Source organism: Bison bison, unplaced genomic scaffold (genome assembly GCF_000754665.1).
Source record: "Bison bison bison isolate TAMUID 2011002044 unplaced genomic scaffold, Bison_UMD1.0 scf7180017864519, whole genome shotgun sequence".
NCBI classification, from domain to species: Eukaryota; Metazoa; Chordata; class Mammalia; order Artiodactyla; family Bovidae; genus Bison; species Bison bison.
Window position 1 is genome coordinate 8,142,746 of NW_011495072.1, and position 19,807 is coordinate 8,162,552.

The 19,807-nt window shown below is 37.5% G+C and overlaps 1 protein-coding gene and 1 pseudogene across 2 annotated transcripts in view; one reads left to right on the forward strand and one right to left on the reverse strand.

The window, feature by feature from the left end:
• CTTNBP2NL (CTTNBP2 N-terminal like) overlaps window positions 1-19,807 on the reverse strand; it is a 51,683-nt gene that overhangs the window by 12,208 nt on the left and 19,668 nt on the right. The window lies entirely within an intron of this gene.
• Window positions 7,958-14,497, forward strand: LOC104981749 (annotated as a pseudogene).

Consider the following 19,807-nt stretch of genomic DNA (forward strand, 5'->3'; position numbering starts at 1 on the left):
ATCCAGCCATCTCATCCTCTATCGTCCCCTTCTCCTCCTGCCCCCAATCCCTCCCAGCATCAGAGTCTTTTCTAATGAGTCAACTCTTCGCATGAGGTGGCCAAAGTACTGGAGTTTCAGCTTTAGCATCATTCCTTCCAAAGAAACACCCAGGGCTGATCTCCTTGTATGGTTATTTGGGCTTCCTTGGTGGCTCAGAATGGTAAAGAGTCTGCCTGCATTGCGGGAGACCTGGGATCGATCCCTGGAGAAGGAAATGGCAACCCACTCCAGCATTCATCCTGGAAAATCCCATGGATGGAGAAGCCTGGCAGGGTACAGTCCATAGAGTTGCAGTCAGACATGACTGAGCGACTTCACTTCACTTCACATGGTTATTTATTCCTATTTAACAAATTACCCCCAATTTAAATGTTTAGTGGACCGTTTTTAATCTCATACAGTTTCTGAGGGTCAGGAATCTTGGAGGGCTTGAGGGCTGAGCTGGGTGGTTCTGGCTCAGTGTCTCATGAGGTTGCAGTCAAGCTGTTGGCCAGGACTGCAGCCATCTGAAGGCACAAGTAGGATCCACTTCCAAGGTTGGTTGCTGGGTTAGGCCTTGTCTCCAAGCATGTGCTGGCTTCCCACAGAGCAAGTGATGTGAGAGAGCGAGAGACAGATAGACACAGGCACATCAAGGTGAAGTCCCCCTGTCTTATAACCTCATCTCAGAAGTGACTCACCAGCATTTCTGATGTGTTCTAGCAATCACACAGACCAACCCTGGTAAATGTGGCCAGTGGGGACTACATAATGGTGTGACTATCAGGAGCGGGATCATTCATTGAGGGCCATCTTCGAATCTGGCTATCAAGGTGAATGACTAGACATGCTACCACTACCATTCACATTTCAGGTCAAAATTTAGACTTAAATACCTATTCTAAAAACTGTCAAGGCTGAGCTTAATATTTTAATGATATCTCAGATATTTTATAAGAACTTTAAAATGATCTAGATTTCATTTTTAGGGAGAAGAGATCAGGAGTGCTGCTAAAACCAGTCAATTGCTTGCAATTTCATTATTTTCACTTTCACTAAAGTGAAAATGTATTTTAACTGAACACAAATTCCTACATTGTCAGAAAACACAATGATCTTTAATTCCAGATAACAATAAAGTAATTGGCTGATTAGACAGATTCAATAATAGAGGATATTACTACAGCAGACAAATCTAGTCATCTATACTAGTCATCTATTACTCATTTATTTTTACTGTTATAGGATGAATGAAGCATGCAACTACTGAAAACTTAAAATAAAACCACATAATATCCTTGGATATGCCATGCTTGCTCTTCAAAAATTTCAGCTTTGCTATGATAAACTACAAAAAGAAATATGAAGAAGTTACCTTCTCTCTATAATAATTTATTATGCTACATAATTATTATTTATGTATAATATGTATATATGTACATAAATAATAGTTAATAATACATAAATAATAGTATAAATTATATATATTTCAATCTTAAAATACGAAATCAATCTCTTTATTCTTTGGATAATAATCACCAACATAAGAAGTGGTCCCAAACGTAAAGGTGGAAGAATTATGGCCCATTTAATTGAGGGCTTATATTCAAAAAGAAGGTTTTATTTTCAAGACTCAGGTTGATATCATAACTGTATTAGGATATGCATCTTTGCCATTTACCACCAATTCTGAAGTGATACTTATAAAAGTAATCAGCAATATAAACGTTATGCCTTTAACTATCTGTGCTAAGTATCAGAAAGACAAACAAGATGATTCCACAATGGTTTTTGTTAATGTTACCAAAAGCATGTAAAAAAGAATTCTTTTCACACACAGTTTGATTCTATTAATCTTAAATCATTTATAATCTGGAGTCCCTAATAAACTATAAATAGCTCTCTGAGCAACTGGAAATAAAGCAACCGTTCTGGATAAAGATGATAATGATATTATAAGTATACCCTTTGTTCTAGAAGTTCCTTTCTACTTTCTGAAGGAAAACTGGATTTTACTGTTGGACAATATTGATAAAAAAGGATTTAACCTCATTGGAATTATGCTTTAATTTTTAGAATATGGCACAAAATTTATCATGGGAACAAGGAGAAAATTTTCATCACTGAAAAAAATTTCTAATATATTATCGAAAACCGAATACTCCTTCCACTTAACTATAAATGCTGTCTTCTCAAATCTGGATTTCTATGTGTTTGTTTTCTTTAATACTTTTGGGCTCTAGAGTCCCGTCACTATTACATTCTGTGTTACCTTTAGCAACGACCTTAACTTCTCTGTGCCTCAGATCCCTCTTCTGTAGAATGAGGGTAACAATATACCTATAGTTATACAAATTAAATGAGTAATGTAAAAATGCTTCCTCTTGTACTTGACACAAAGTAAGTACAATAAATATGAATTAATTTTTTCAATAGATAAGTTTAGAATACAGATTTTCCTTTATTTTAGAGTCAATGACTTAAACTCAACTCCACAGATTTACGATTCTGTAAAACTGGATCAGGCTAGGAAATCTTCATTAAAAGCAAAACAAAATTTACCAATCCCAGATAACTCAGAAGTAACACATCACTAAAAATATATCAGGAACCTGGATAATCAATAACATTCTATTTACTTAGCAATCAATCTTCAACTAGTATTTGACATATTATATAATGTGGTCAATTGGTATTTATCTCCTGCGTTGTTATAAACATTTCTCACTTTCCTGTCTTTTATTTCATCCTCGCTAGATTTTAAGTTATTTGAAGGAAAAAGCACTTACCATACATCTCTCTTCCTACATTCTGTATTTTGCCTTAGGCCTAAAGCATATAATAGATGTTTATTTTCTAGCCTCTTTCTTGATGTCTTAGCCTCTGTACTCTCATCATTTTAGTGAGGTCAATATTTTTTTTTTTTTTTGCTGTTAGTAAAATCTAGACTAGTTCCAAATAGGAAAAGGAGTACGTCAAGGCTGTATATTGTCACCCTGCTTATTTAACTTATATGCAGAGTACATCATGAGACATGCTGGGCTGGAAGAAGCACAAGCTGGAATCAAGATTGCCCGGAGAAATATCAATAACCTTAGATATGCAGATAACATCACCCTTATGGCAGAAAGTAGGAAGAACTAAAGAGCCTCTTGATGAAAGTGAAAGAGGAGAGTGAAAGGTTGGCTTAAAGCTCAACATTCAGAAAACTAAGATCATGGCATCTGGTCCCATCAACTGCATGGGAAATAGATGGGGAAACAGTGGCTGACTTTATTTTTTTGGGCTCCAAAATCACCGCAGATGGTGATTGCAGCCATGAAATTAAAAGACGCTTACTCCTTGGAAGAAAAGTTATGACCAACCTAGACAGTATATTCAAAAGCAGAGACATTCCTTGGTCAACAAAGGTCCATCTAGTCAAGGCTATGGTTTTTCCAGTGGTCACGTATGGATGTGAGAGTTGGACTATAAAGAAAGCTGAGCACAGAAGAATTGATGCTTTTGAACTGTGGTGTTGGAGAAGAGTCTTGAGAGTCCTTTGGACTGCAAGGAGATCCAACCAATCCATCCTAAAGGAGATCAGTGCTGGGTGTTCATTGGAAGGACTGATGTTGAAGCTGAGACTCCAATACTTTGGCCACCTGATGAAAAGGGCTGAAAAGACCCTGATGCTGGGTAAGATTGAGGGCAGGAGAAGGGGAAGACAGAGGATGAGATGGTTGGATGGCATCACCGACTCAATGGACATGAGTTTGGGTAAACTCCGGGAGCTGGTGATGGACAGGGAGGCCTGGCGTGCTGCAGTTCATGGGGTTGCAAAGAGTCGGACATGACTGAGTGACTGAACTGAAAATCTAGAATTTATTGAGTATAATCACTTAAGGTAACACTAATCTATATATTTAGCAAACTGTCTTTGAAGTAGAACGAGCTTCAAAGATTCCCCTTGTCTTTTTAATAAAACGTTCATCATGCTGGTAAAAAAAAAAAGATTCTCCTTGGAGTCAGTTTGCATCCACAGATATTTACAAAAGCAATTATTTACATAAGTTCAGAGGATCATATTATTATCTGACTCCAGTGTAATAAATTCTTTTGAAGACTAAAAATGGTAAGTTTAGTACAAATAACTGCAAGTATAATACTTCTAGCTAGTAGACTACTTATTGATAGAATAAGAATATGGGTAAACAGAATAATGTAGCTGCTTCAACATTCAAATTCCAGAGAGTCCTGAGAAACTAACGAAGTTGAAATAAGTGTGTTGAGTTTTTTGTCTTTGTTCTGTTTTATTATTATAGACTATGTATGTGATTGAAACAAGTTACATACACATTCTGGACTGGGTCTACAGAAACAACTTTTTCAAGTGGGGAAGAAAATGTGTAAGGAATTCTATAAGACCTGAACAAATTAACGGTCTAAATATAAACTAAGGATTTGAAAGTATAATTTTTAATGCTGTATTAGAGCTTAATCTCTTTTATTTAGGGAACCATATATCTCTTAAAATATAATGAGAGTCAACACCTACCTAATACCATACAAAGCAGGAATGGATTACAGACCTAAAAATAAAATATAAATGGGCAAAAAGCACACGAAAACATGCTCAACTCATTAGTGATCAGGGAGATGTAAATTAAAACAATAAGATACTACTATACAGCCATGGCAACCCACTCCAGTACTCTTGCCTGGAAAATCCCATGGACGGAGGAGCCTGGTAGGCTGTAGTCCATGGGGTCGCTAGGAGTCAGACACCACTGAGCGACTTCACTTTCATGCACTGGAGAAAGAAATAGCAACCCACTCCAGTGTTCTTGCTTGGAGAATCCCAGGGACGGAGGAGCCTGGTGGGCAGGCTCTTCCGTCTATGGGGTCGCACAGAGTCGGAGACGACTGAAGCGACTTAGCAGCAGCAGCAGCATACAGTCATTGCTACTGCTAAGTCACTTCAGTTATGTCCGACTCTGTGCAACCCCAGAGACGGCAGCCCACTAGGCTCCCCCATCCCTGGGATTCTCCAGGCAAGAACACTGGAGTGGGTTGCCATTTCCTTCTCCAATGTATGAAAGTGAAAGTGAAATCGCTCTGTTGTGTCCGACTCTTAGCGATCCCATGAACCGCAGCCCACCAGGCTCCTCCGTCCATGGGATTTCCCAGGCAAGAGTACTGGAGTGGGTGCCATTGCCTTCTCCGATACAGCCATTAGAAAGGCTAAAATTAAAGACCAACAACATTAAATGCTGGAAAGGTATGGAGTAACTAGAATACTCACACATTGCTGGTGGGAGTATAAATGGTATAATTATTTTGGAAATTAACCTGGAAGTTTCTCATAAAGTTAGAAAATGCCTACCTCCAACTCCACTTCTAAGTATTTGTCTAAAAGAGATGAAAACATATATTCACAAAGACATATACACAGTTATCCAGAGTAGCTTCATTCATACTAGCCCTAAACTGTAAACAAATATCAATCACTAGTAGAATAGATAAAAAATAAAATGTGATGCATTCATACAATGGAAAACTATTCAGGGACCTCCCTTGTGGCACAGAGGATAAAAATCTGCCTGGCAATGCAGGGGACCTGGGTTTGATCCCTGCTCTGGGAAGATCCCACATGCTGCAGAGCAACTAAGTCCATGCACCACAACTACTGAGCCCGTGTGCTGAAACTACTGAAGCCCACGTGCTCAGAGCCCGTGCTCTGCAGTGAACAGCCCCCACTCCCCCCACAACCCATGTGCGGCAACAAAGACCCCCAACAACCCCCCAAAAGAAATACTACTCAGAACTAAAAAGGAACAAATGACTGATACATACAATGATACTAACGAACCTGAAAATCCTTATATCAAATAAAAAAAAGTGCCAGACAAAAAGAACACATTCTGTGTGACTGTTCTAATGGCAAAACTAATCTACAGTGAAGAAAATCAGAACAGTGGTTACATCTGGATATAGGGAGGACAAATGACCAGGGAGGGGCATGTGATAACTTTTTGGTGTGATTAGAATGTTTATGTCTTGATAGGAGTATAGGTCAAACGGAGTGGAATTTGTCAAAACTTACTGAACTCAACACTTAACATCGATGCATTTCACTAGATCTAAAATATACCTCTAGTTTAAAAATGTAAATATATATAACGAGAATTAAAGGGAAAATTAAGTTATATATAATATATAGTGTTTCAGAAACATGGGAAAGTTCAAACCAAAGTAATTTTAATAGCAATAACAACAGCAGAAACAAGAGAGGTGCTCACACTGGAGAGCTTATTACCTGCTGGGCAGCGCGCTCAGAGCTTTACACAGCTCGTCTCACCCTAACAGCCTCCTCTGCAGTAGACAGCACTGTATCTCTACTTTGTAGAAGAAACTGACCATTAATATGCGACTTTCCCCAGGCTACGAAGCCAGGTAGGTAGTGGAGAAGAAGAGTGAATGGTGTACAGTAAGTACTGTGTATGTTAACTGAAAGAGAAATACACGTAAACAGATATTCCCCAGTCCGTCAGAGGAATGAAATGCAATTTAGGAGGTCATGATCAGCGCTTAAAAATGAACTGGAACAGAACTGGAAACATCGCAGAGCACTGAACATTATGAGCACTACTTCAAGAAACTTTTCTTTTGGCATAAGAATTTAGAGGTATGTGTGTGAGGGCAAGTGTGTGTGTTGGTATATCCCTTGGGTCATGATGCAAAGTCTCTTTTTGACTAGGTGTCCCTGTCAAAAAAGTCTGAAAAACACTAGAATAGAAAGAAGAACGTAAGAAGTGTAACTCCTAAATCTATAATTTTAAGCAGTTTAGCTATAATAAATATGTAAATTCTAAAAGAAATGATAAGGAATCAGCATTACTGTTTTAAATTGATTAATGTTATAAAAGCTTACAAAGCAGGAGAAGTTTCACCTAATATCAAATATACAAAATGTGGGGAAAAAAAGTCTGTGTTACTAGGATTAGACAATCAAAAATGGCATTGGAGAAATCTGAGAAAATTTTCTGGACATATGGTTGGTTCACAGGCACATGCTTTGAATCCTTACACTGAATGCTTAATGTTTGCTGGGTACTTTTATGCTAAGAGATGTGGGTGATGTTAGGGGGATGTAGATTTGACTAAGCCCCTGCTTTCAAGAGCTTAAAATTTGCCAGACAAGTTGAAGGCCTGACAGCAGAAATAAACAAGCTGTTTCTGCTTATTGAATGCTTTCTAAACAATACCATTAATGTTTAAAGAACACCAAGTGCCATTTGTTTGATCAGAACTTTCTAAGACTCAGACCTTACACTCATAAGGAGTAGGAAGGAAAAGGCCAACCCTGGAAGTGGGTGGGTTCTGGCAGATAAATGGGACTATCAGCAACTTAATGAATCACAGGAAACACCATGAGGTTGGGGGGCGGGTCACACTATCCAAAAACTGTCTCTGAAGTATTACATAAGGAGACCCAGACAGCACACTATAACTGTGTGATACTTTAAAAGCATCTTTATTAGAGATGTGCTCTGGCTCTTTTACTATGTATTAACAGACAATGTAGAAACTAACTTCAGTGATAAAATACTAAAAAAAGAGCTCGTAAATAAGCTGTGAAAGGGTGTCTTCTTTCTCTAGTTAGGGGATTCTGAGGCGGAAGGATTTGAAGATGTATAACTGTGGGAGAGGTCTTAACTATCAATCTGATTTGAAGCAAGATTCTTCAATTAAAAAAACACAGACTGATACTACAGGGAAATATGACAGGAAACAAGCTGCGCAAATGTAAGGCCTTGGGAAAGGGGTTCTTGCTTGGCTGAGAAGTAAAAGTGTTCACAATTAAGTGTATCAAGTAAATAGGAGTAAGAGGATGGTCAAAGGGAGTGCAGAGACAGGGAGGAACGAAAAAGGGGACCAGTATGGTCTGCGAACCATGCCTCAGCGAGAACAAGATGTCAGGGCAGGCAGACAGAAGCAAGGACAGTGCTAATTACGCGTTCTAACAAGCTCTGTATCACAAGTCAGAGGACAGGAAGGTGGCAATTTCTATTGTCACTGAAGCCTTATGCGGAGGGAGGTAGCTAGTTACTACTCAGTTTCAACCAGCTGGCTTAGGACTCCAGTCAGAAAAGGATTGTTTTTTAGAGAACAGGATGAGGAAAGGGGTAAAGAAGCCAGGAATGAAAAGTAAAAAGTGGGCTCTTTGTGCATTGTGGGGTGTTTAATGATAAAATGTGAACTGGTAATGTTCATCACTACAGTAAGGCACTGAATATATGGTGAAACCAAGCATGTGGAAGTTGATCACTGCTACTATTAATTCCAGGAGTTGGTGATGGACAGGGAGGCCTGGCGTGCTGCGATTCATGGGGTCACAAAGAGTCAGACACGACTGAGCGACTGAACTGAACTGAACTATTAATTCCAAGTGATTCTGACCCAAGACTACTTTTATCTTCATGATAAAAGTGCACGGAAGGGGATTAGAGTATGCCTGGATCAGAACAGGAAATCTTTGTTTGGAGATACATAAGCCCTTCCTTTTGTTTTTATTTTAGAGTGTTGATACCATTAGGAAACTTTAAATGTTACTGAAGACAAGAATGGGATAACCTAGACCCTTTCTCCATTTTAATCTATAAGGAACAGGAAAACTGGTTCTATTCTAAATCTAGGAAGACTTTGTTTTAGTTCTCTTTTCCTTTAATGATTTCTAGGATGAAAGATACTGTCAGGAGAGGAAGGACAGGAGACTGAAAGGAAGATTTTAAACAGAAAAGAACTCAGAGCTATCAATTTGGAAAGTAACTAAAGGAGGAATAATGAATATTTTGTGAAAGCCAAATGGGGGTTAAAGAAATATATCCCAAAAGATAAAGGACATGTGTAATTTAGACAGATGCCCACAGGGGTCCTTAGTTGAAAAGTGTAGGAAACATTATTTTTTGTAAATATATCCAGACAGATGAAGAAAGACAAGCAATGCTGTACCCTTAAAAAAGTACTGTACTCTTTTCCTTGATCCTCTCAAAACTCCCATTACTAACCACTTAGGGGATGCAGATCTCAACTTGATAGGAAAGGATATGGAGGTAAAATGTCAGTATGGTTTTAAAATATTTTAGTTGAATACAGATACACAGTGAACAAAGGTGCATATCCTAATTATTTGGTATCCTTGACTAAAAATATGGAAACAAACACAAAGCAATAATTTCCTGTCTGAAGAACAAATTGTTCTTTCTTTGTACAGGGGTGAGATGTAAATAATGTCACCGAGTGGAAATTATCAGCAACAGTGAAATTATGAAACTTGTCAGCTGAAAAAAATGCACAGTGTGAAAGCTGCGAGTTAAGTTTTACTTGGGTGCAGACTGGGAGAGAGCCTCCCAGACAGCCCTGAGGGAGTGCCCAAAGAGTAAGAGGGAAGGTCCTGTATACATGATTCTGGCGATGGGAAAACACAGTCAGGCTCACATTTTGGCAGAGGTTGCTGCTAGTCATAAGGAGCAGAAGTCCCCATTAATGATCTCAGTGGTTTTCTACATATGAGAAGATGCAAGAAATTGGGCTCATAAAACCTTCTCTTGACAATATCTACTGAAGTCCTGTTTTGCCAGTTCCTCCCAGGGCACAGAGTGCCTCAATCCTGATCTCTGCCCTGAACTCCTTTCAGGATGTGTTGAAGGCTAGTGACTGCGGTGGCTAGTGACTTCATTCTTGCAGAACCAGATGGCGAGTGGCAATTTTTAGTTGGCAAACTATATTACTATAGGTAAATCTCTTTTCTCAAAAATATGAATTAATAAGTGGCAACCTATTTTTTGAGGCTTGAATACATTCAAGTTAAACTTAAAGGGCCTTAACTTATTTTCTCAGATGACAAATATTTCTGAAGAACTTTCTAGGGTCTATCAATAGATATGCGGCATGCAGTGCAGCAAGATAAAGTGCAAAGAAAAACAGAAAAAAAGTATGCTTCAACTGTACAAAAATGTATTAGGTACACTTATATGAGAAGTTCTGTTTATGAAGTTTCAAATCAACAAGAGATTTCTGAATTAAATAATCTCATACTCATGTCTACCAATGAATTCAGTCTTTCGTTGAACAGACAACACATTAGGTATTGAATTAGATTAAAACTTTTTTTTTTAACTTATGCATATCTTAGCACTCACTGGGTGAAGTTGACTTTTTGAGGCAGAATATACTTTTTGTTGTTATTAAATGATGAAATATTATGAACTACATATAATGGAACTGAAGACAGGAAAAATACTTTGAAAGGTAGTAGGTCTTTTGCTATTATATTAACATTTCTTGGCTTCACACACATATGTTGTTAGCTTTACATAATTTGAATCCATGACCTCTGAAAGAAACTGCTCTGGAAGAATAACTTTTAGGTATCCTACACAAAGGCAGAATTTGAAAATCAGTCAGAAATTTAGTCTGCTTTTTGGGGAGAAAATCAGGGATATAGAGGTAGTAAGCTCATGCTTGCCCCAGGCATGCTATACTTCTCTACTCTCTTAACTATATTTATACAGATTTCTGTGAGAAGTGTAAATTACCTGAAGTTTAAAAAGTAAATGTTGTTCTTAACTCCTTGCCATCCCACTGCTCATACTGTATTTCTTAGAAATACAACTTTTATTTTAATTTCACCATTAGCAAATGACTATTTTCTCATAAAATTTTAACTCCATAGATAAAGCTGAAGTCCTTCCTAAACATACCCAATTTCTCTTTCTTTTCTGAAGGTTCTTAGCCTTCATATCTTCATATCTTAGTATGATAGATATATCTTCATAGCCTTCATATCTTAGTATGATAGACATCCTTCCAGACATTTTTCAAGCATGTACATGTGTGTGTGTGTGTGTGTGTGTAGGGGGTGTATGTGTAATTACACAGATATTATTTTCTATGAAACTGTTCTGCAACTTGTTTTCACTTAGTGTGTCTTAAAGAGCTTTTGAAGACAGTAAATACATAGCTTTTGCTTTCTCATCAAAAAACATGTGATTATATAATATTCCATAATAAGGATGTATCAGTTATGCACCCATATTTTTACCTATATTTTTACTGATGGATATTTTAGGCTGTTTATATTTTTCAAATACCGTATTAAATAATACTGCAATGAGCATCCTTGTGCACACACAAGAATGGTTTCGTGGAATAGATTTATTGCTGTGCTTTTCTAAGGAAATAATTTCCCATATAATAAAATTCTCAGCTTGAGTCTATACATACTTCTTTTCCATAAGGATTTTCAGCAAATACACAAGATAGTTTCCGTCTATCTTTCAAATTATTCCTAAACTGGCTGAACTGAAATACTAAATGATGGACCGCAGGCTTTTACTTTAGAAGCAACCTCTTCATCTTTCTTTCTCTTCTCCTTATGGGGACAACTAGAAATAACCTCTGATTAATCACAAATCACAAGGCTAACGCATGCAAGGAAGACACAATAAGAGGAAGTAAAAACAACAGGAATAAGCTGTTTCCCTTTTTTATTTGTTTTAGTTTCAGGCTGAAAAATGCAGTGAAATTCCCCACTGCTGTAATCTTCTCTGAAGCTTTCCCCAACTACTAGACAACTGTGTCTTCTCTAAATAGGTAGCATTTTACAAACTGAATTCCGCCTTTCTTTCCTCAAAGATGTAAGAAAAACAGCCCACTGGAAGATGTCAGTTAAATGGTAAATGTGCTTGTTTTTCTGGTACCGTTATGCTTACACATCCGAAATGCCACAATATGTAATATAAATGATGACATGTGATTAAACAGCTATATCTTTTTTTACTTCTTTCTTAGAAAATAGCAAATAGTTGATATCAGACAATGATAAATATACATATATATATATATGCTTTTTCAGATTCTTTTCCATGATAGGTTATTATGAGATACTGAACACAGTTCCCAGTGCTATACACTAGGTCCTTGTTTATTCTTTATCTATTTCATACACAATATTGTATATCTGATAATCCCCAATTCCCAATTTATCATTCCCTCCTTCCCCTTTGATAAGCATAAATTTGTTTTCTATGTCTATGAGTCTATTTCTATTTTGTAAATAAGTTCATTTGTATCATTTTGATGTCTATTTCCTGTGATATGACATACTAAAATGCAATTTAAATGATTTAACGTAAAAAGATAATCATTAAATTTCTTTCAAATAGATAAACTGCTTTTGTTACTCCTAGGAAAGAGGTAATAATATTCTGTCAGAAGGTAAAAAAATGTATATATTGTTTTTTCCTGTTTGATAAAAATATCGTAGAAACCAATAAACTATTAAAATTATTAAAGTCAAAGGATAAAAGTTGCTTTAAAGGACAGCAGTTCATTAAAGTAGCAGAGGGCTTTTTTTTTTTTGGTTTGGTTTTCTTTTGCAAATGTTTATGATTTGATTTTTAAATTAAAATTAACTTTTGCCATTGGAGAAAATAATTTGATTACTAAACTCTACTGCACAAAATTTGAAGTTAGAGAATTCTAGTTTCTAAGATGCCATGTGAAAGTTGCTCAGTCATGTCTGACTCTTTGTAACCCCATGGAATTCTCCAGGCCAGAATACTGGAGTGGGTAGCCTTTCCCTTCTCCAAGGGATCTTCTCAACCCAGGGATTGAACCCAGGTTTCCCACATTGTAGGTGGATTCTTTACCAGCTGAGCCACAAGGGAAGCCCAAGAATACTAGAGTGGGTAGCCTATCCCTTCTCCAGCGGATCTTCCTGACCTAGGAATTGAACCAGGGTCTCCTGCATTGCAGGTGGATTCTTGACCAACTGAGTTATCAGCAAAGCCCAGAAAAGCCATAAGACAAAGCTAAAAAAGCTACTCCACATCAATCTACTTGTTAAGAGAAAGTCAGTAAGAAAGGGGATGAAATTCTTTTTCAGACAATATTTCAGAAACAGCAAGGACATGAAAAAAAAAATGTGAAATGAAGTCGCTCAGTCATGTCTGACTCTTTGCGACCCCATGGACTGCAGCCTACTATGCTCCTCCGTCCATGGGATTTTCCAGGCAAGAATACTGGAGTGGGTTGCCATTTCCTTGTCCAGAGGATCTTCCTGACCCAGAGATCAGACCCAGGTCTCCCGCACTGTAGGCAGATGCTTTACCGTCTGAGCCACCAGGGAAGTAGTTCTCGGATGAGGCCTGTGGGTGGAAGCAGCAGGTACCTGGGCCCCAGCCATGCCACCCTGTTACAATGCCAGCATGGTTAAGATGGCATACACCTTGCAGCCCTCCTCTGTGTTAAGTAGTGGCCTACCCACATACGCACAAACTCAAGACACTTCTAAGAGCCTATTGCCTGTTAAGTCCAAAGAAGTTGATGCTTCCAGACCTTGTTCAAGAGGTTCGGAGAATGATGTTAGAAAAATCATCAGACCAAGACGCGAGAATGGGCAGGTGAAAGCTACAGACACTGCCACCAGGAGTAACATCAGCAAGAGCCACAGATCACTTAGTAAACTGAAATCAGAGGAAGAGCTCGAGAATAAGAACCAGCTCTTAAAGGCCATCAACAAGCAGTTGCACCAGAAGTTGACTCAAACTCAGGGAGAACTGAAGGACCTGACCCAGAAGGTGGAGCTAATGGAGAAGTTTTAGAACAACTGTCGAGCAGTTTTAGAGGGCAAGGGCCTCAAGCCAGGCAGTGAGACCCTGGTATCATACATACCTAGACTCGCCACTACAGATCACATGGACTCTACACTGCTGTTAGAAACTTTGCAAGATAAGCTGAAGCTTTTTAACGAAACAGCCAAAAAATAGATGGGAGGAGTTGCAGGTCTTAAAGGTAAGGCTGAAGATGAAAGAAGACGCCCAGTTCAAAGAACAACAGACCTTATATAAGAGTCAAATAAATGATTTTACAACAGCGCTTGAGGAAATGGAGCAGCTATTAGAAATATGATAAAAAGCAGGTGGCCACATGGCTCTCTCTTGGAATAAACTTTCAGAGTAATTCCCTTAGAACATCTGCTTCTTGGCCATCATCTTTTAGGACTCACCATCCCCAGAATGAAAGCAGTTTCTGCAGTATGATTAAGGACAGTATATGCTGGCATGGCAGTTCCTCCTTCAAGCCAATGTTCTTAGCCTTCAAACTGGCAAGCTCTCCTGAACCTCACAGTATGTATTTGAGGCCTAAGAAGAGATGGGGCCAGGAAGCTTGGATCAGTCTTCTAGACAGCAAAGTGGCAGAGCACTAGAATCAGGAGATGAAACGGCCACAGCCGGAGAAAGGCCACATTCAGATGTGCAGGAGCAAACAGTGGAGGCCAGGCCTCCTCAGGGGACGCCACTGAGGAACTGCGCAGCCCCTCCAGACTTGGAGTACATCCTGTCTCACCCTGGCTGCGCTCTACAGTGAAAGTGAAAGTCGCCCAGTCATGTCTGTCTCTTGCGACCCCGTGGACTGTACAATCCATGGAATTCTCCAGGCCAGAATACTGGAGTGGGTAGCCTTTTCCTTCTCCAGCACACCTTCCCAACCCAGGAATTGAACTGGGGTCTCCTGCATTGCAGGCGTATTCTTGACCAACTGAGGAATCAGGGAAGCCTGGGCTCTATAACCTCATTGTAAATTTATGAACTTGAAGTTATCTGAAATGACTTAATAAATGGGAGGAAGGTCTAATAGTAACATCTATGAAACAATACATGTTGGAGCTTTTAATCTAAAAACCAACCAACCAAAAAACCAAAAAACAGATACAGAGAAAGCACATGACAGAATCTATTCTAAGTCTCAGCAAACTAGAAACAGAAGGACATTTCCTCAACTTGATAAAGAACATCTACGAAAACCTACAGCTAGCATATTTAATGATGAAAAACTGAGTGTTTCCTCCCTAAGTTCAGAAACAAAACAAAGATATCCACACTACTTCTATTTAACTTTGTACTGGAGGTTCTAACCAATACAATAAGGCAATAAATAGATGGAAATCAGATTAGAAAAAAAGAAGTAAAATTGTCTTTATTTGCAAACATGATTATAGAAAATCCAATGAAATTTATAAAAAAGCTATTAGAACTAATACATAAGATTAGTAAGGTTGCAGGATAAAGGATCAATATACAAAATCAATTTCATGTCTATATAACAGCAGTAAACAATCAGAAATTAACATTAAAAACAATGCTAGTTATAATAATCATAAAACAGATAGTGATAAAACTGACAAAAGATATTAAAGACCTATACAATGAGGACTATAAAGCACTGCTGAGTAAATGGAGAGAAAAATCATGTTCATGGATTAGCAATTAGCTGATTCTAAAATTCATATGGAAATGCTAAGACCCATGAACAATGTTCAAAGAGAACAGAAGTTGGAGGATTAACATTACCTAATTTTAAGACTTACATAAAAGGCCACAGTATTCAAGAAAATATGGTACAGGCATCAAGGTAGACAAGTGGAGCAATGGAATAGAACAGAAAATCCAGAAATAAGCTCAAAAATATATGGAAAATGGATTGTGACAAGGAGGCCAAAGCCTTCTACAAAGGAAGGACAGTCTTTTTAACAAATGAGGCTAGAACAATTGTCTGTCCATAAGCAAAAAAATTTATTATTTGATCCATATATTTTACCATATAACAAAATGAAGTTGTATCATAGATACAAGTGTAAAACTTAAACTATAAAATTATAGAAACACAAGAGAAAACGTTTCTGACATCAGTTTAGGCAAAGATTTCTTATATGACACTAAATATTAGTTATATGATACTAAAAGCAAAATCTATAAAAGACATTGATAAAATGGACTTCATCAAAATGAAAAACTTCTGCTCTTCAAAAGATACAGTTAAGAGTATGAAATGATAAGCCACAGATAGGGAGAAAATATACCTATTAAAGTATATATCTATTAAAGTACTTGAGTCCAGATATACAAGGAATGTTCAAAATGCAGTAATGAAAAAATCAACTCAATTTAAAAATGTGCAAAAGATTTGAACAAATATTTTATGGAAGAAAAACAACATAGATGGCAAATAAGCATGAAAAGATGCTCAACATCATTAGTCAGCAGGGAAATTCAAATTAAAACTGCAATGGCATATTATATACCTATTAGAAAGACTAAAACTTAAAGGACTGGCCAAATCAAGTACTGGTGAGGATGTGGAGCAAATGGAACTCTTATACATGCTGGTGGGAATGAAAATGGCAAAACTACTTTAGACAACAATTTGACCGTTTCTTAAAAAGTTAAACATACATCTACCACATAACATACCCATTCTATTCCTAGGTATTCATCCAAAAGAAATATAAGTGCGAAAGCGAAAGCGAAGTCGTTCAGTCGTGTCCGACTCTTCGCGACCCCATGGACTGAAGCCTACCAGGCTCCTTAGTCCATGGGATTTTCCAGGCAAGAGTACTGGAGTGGGGTGCCACTGCATGTCCATACAAAGTCTTGTGTATGAATGTTCATAGGAACTTTATTTGCAATAGTCCCAAACTGGAAACAAACTATCATGAACTAACAAAACAAACTGATACACACACACAGTGGACACTATGCTGTGCTGTGCTTAGTCGCTCAGTTGTGACCCCATGGACTGTAGCCTGCCAGGCTCCTCTGTCCACGGGGGTTCTCCAGGCAAGAGTACTGGAGTGGGTTGCCATGCCCTCCTCCAGCCGATCTTCTCAACTCAGGGATCGAACCTAGGTCTCCTGTACTGCAGGTGGATTCTTTACTGTCTGAGCCACCAGGGAAGCCCAAGAATACTGGAGTGAGTAGCTTATCACTTCCCCAGGGGATCTTCCTGACCCAGGAATCAAACTGGGGTCTCCTGCATTGCAGGCAGATTCTTTAACAGATGAGCTACTGGGGAAGCCCACAAGCCCACAATGGACACTACTTGGTAATGAAAGGAATGAACTGACAATATAACATCAACATAGACCTCAAGATAATTATACTGAGTCAAAGAACCAGGCCAGATAAAAGATTACATTCTGTATGATTATTCCACTTACATAAAATTCCAGAAAATGTAAACTAACCTCTAGAGGATTGGTGGTTTTGAGGTGGGGGTTATGGGGAGGAGTTGGGAAGGTTAAGAGGTTGCAGAGGGGCATGAAGAAAATTTGAGAGATGATGGATATGTACACTATCTTCATGGTAGTAAAGGTTTCATGGGGGATACATATATCAAAACATCAATTTATATACATTAAATATATGCATGTCAATTTTATCTCAATAAAGCAAATAAAAAGCCAACATACAACAAATATGTCAAATCAATCAGTAGAGAAATAAAGAAATCAATGGAAAAAAATCAATTTGAAAAATGTTTCCAAACTGTCTCTGTATTTCCTGTTTTCATTATAAAGGCAGAGAAAAGGGAATGCAATGTAACATCTGTTCCATGCCCCACAGTACACCCTTAACCCTTGCCAACTGTCTCAAAATACACGTGTTAGGTTGTGAGGGTGGGGGTGGATCAGCTCAAAACCATCAATTCCCATAAGAAAAACAAGCTACAGTACAAGCCCTTCTGATAACAAAGATTTTAATTTAAAATGTTCATCTTTCTTATGAAGGACAGCATGCTATCAGTGTATCTTGCTTTATGGAATGTAACTTTGTTCCTAAATAGGTGAACTTTAAAACTTACGTTCTAATAATAATAACTAACAGTAAATGGGCACTGAGCACCTTGATTACCATTTACTGTCTCGTTTAATTCTTGAGATAACTGTGCCATTTTACTGATACAGGTTAACAGAGTAAGTAAATGGTCTAAGATCATACAGTTAAATGGCAGAACTCAAACTTATGTCTGTCTAATATGAAAGCTCATGCTCTTAACAGCTACACTTAGCTGAAGGTTCTAGTTGATAATTTAGTAGAATGCCTAATAATTACACCTTTATGCCTCTTTTTTGAAAGCTAGGATTTCATATATGCACATTATTCAGAGAGTAGGAACAAAAAGTATTAGCTATATAAATTCCAACCATATAAAACACATAAAAATGTGTTTTTGGGGGGCTAGTTGCCATGGCCCCAGATGGCAACTGATTCTCTTCTAAAACACATTTCATAGTAAAGGTTATGAATGTACATCTAAAAACCTCATAATTCAATTCCCTAAATAAAGTTCTGCTTGATTCTTAATACCCCAGTTCTCATATGGGCAGCAACTGGACTTCTCTCAGTTATAAGCTTATGTTCATGTAATCTTTCAGCAAAGATTTAAATTACCTACTCCAATTCTAAAATCTCTTCCTAAAAATCATTTACCAAAATGGGATCATTTTTGGTCAAAGAACTGTTATGTCCAGGCTTATGGGTGACAAAGAATGCTTCAACTTTGAGTACATTTAAATATATTCACAGATCTGTTATTATGTGAGTGTATATCTGATTTTTTTTTTCAATGCAAACACACTTAACAAGCTTACTAGTATAGGACAATGTCTGTTTTTTGCCAAATTCAATTTTACCTTCCTCATCTCAGACCAGCCTTCATAATAATCTGCTTCCAAAAAAAGCACAAGGCCATGACCAAAAGCAGATGTCACACTCAACTTACAGTGAACTTGTATTTGTGATTTTCTTAAGCCACAGCACCTTCCATGATAGCTTTTGTTTGTTCTATATTTTTGGCACTGCCATAAGATCCTTATAATTATTATTATTTTAAGAATATTTTTGGAAAAAGTAAATAATTTATTGTTAACACAGACATATATGTAACATCAATTTTTAAATTTTTAACTCTGGCAGTTTAAAAAACTCCCAATAGTTAAATATTACAGCCTCAAATTCTTAAATATATTTCTAACCTTGTCCTGTCTACAACATTTTTGTCTGTAAATTTTCTTGCCTGGGAATTCTGCAATGGCTTTTGGCCAAAACCAACAAAGTTATATCCTAGATGTTAGAAGAGTTATACCTATTTTATGACTGAGGCATCAGTGGAAAGGAATTCAAGACTCTTTAAGCTTATTCTATGTGAAAGTTGTAATACTTCACCATTTATTATTGCAAAAGCAATTTAAAGAATGCTTTAAAATAAAATGAAACTAATCAGGGTAGATTCTACTTAATCATAGTTAAGGGTGTCTTTGCATCAGATCTGAGACACGTAGATATAATACACACAACATGGAAGGTTCAAACTATTTAACTGTTATTGACAGTTAAATCTATCTTCCAAGTTTTAAAAATGAATGTTCCCTCTTCTTTTTCTAGAGTAATCAGACCCTGTTGGGAGGCTTTTCCTAGGTTTTCTTAGAATTAATGAACTGAGCCTCTCCTGCTGAACTGTGTGGTTCCAATCCTACCTCTCCTGGACAGTTCATGAGCTATGTCATCTGCTTTCACTGTGGAAGGGATTCCCATAGTGTTCTCATTCATGTAAATGAAGTGGTCAAATCAAAGGGAGAGACTTTCATTAAGAAGGCTTTTCTCTGACGTAATGCCTTCTAAAACAGAAAATCATTTTATATAAAGTTCATTTAGGATCAAATATGGTATAAATGGCCTCTAACAACTATACTTCAAATACAGAAGAGCTGAATATTACATTATTTTCTATTGAATTCCCTGGTTCTATGCCAAACATGTCTTGGCTGCAACAGAAGAGTGAGGAGGCTTTTATATTTTGGGGAGAAAAAGAACTATGAAGGCTCTACAAGGGTGTATTTGCAATCTGAAACTCTGCAGGAATTCTGGAAAATGAATGAAGCTCTTTTACAATTATAACT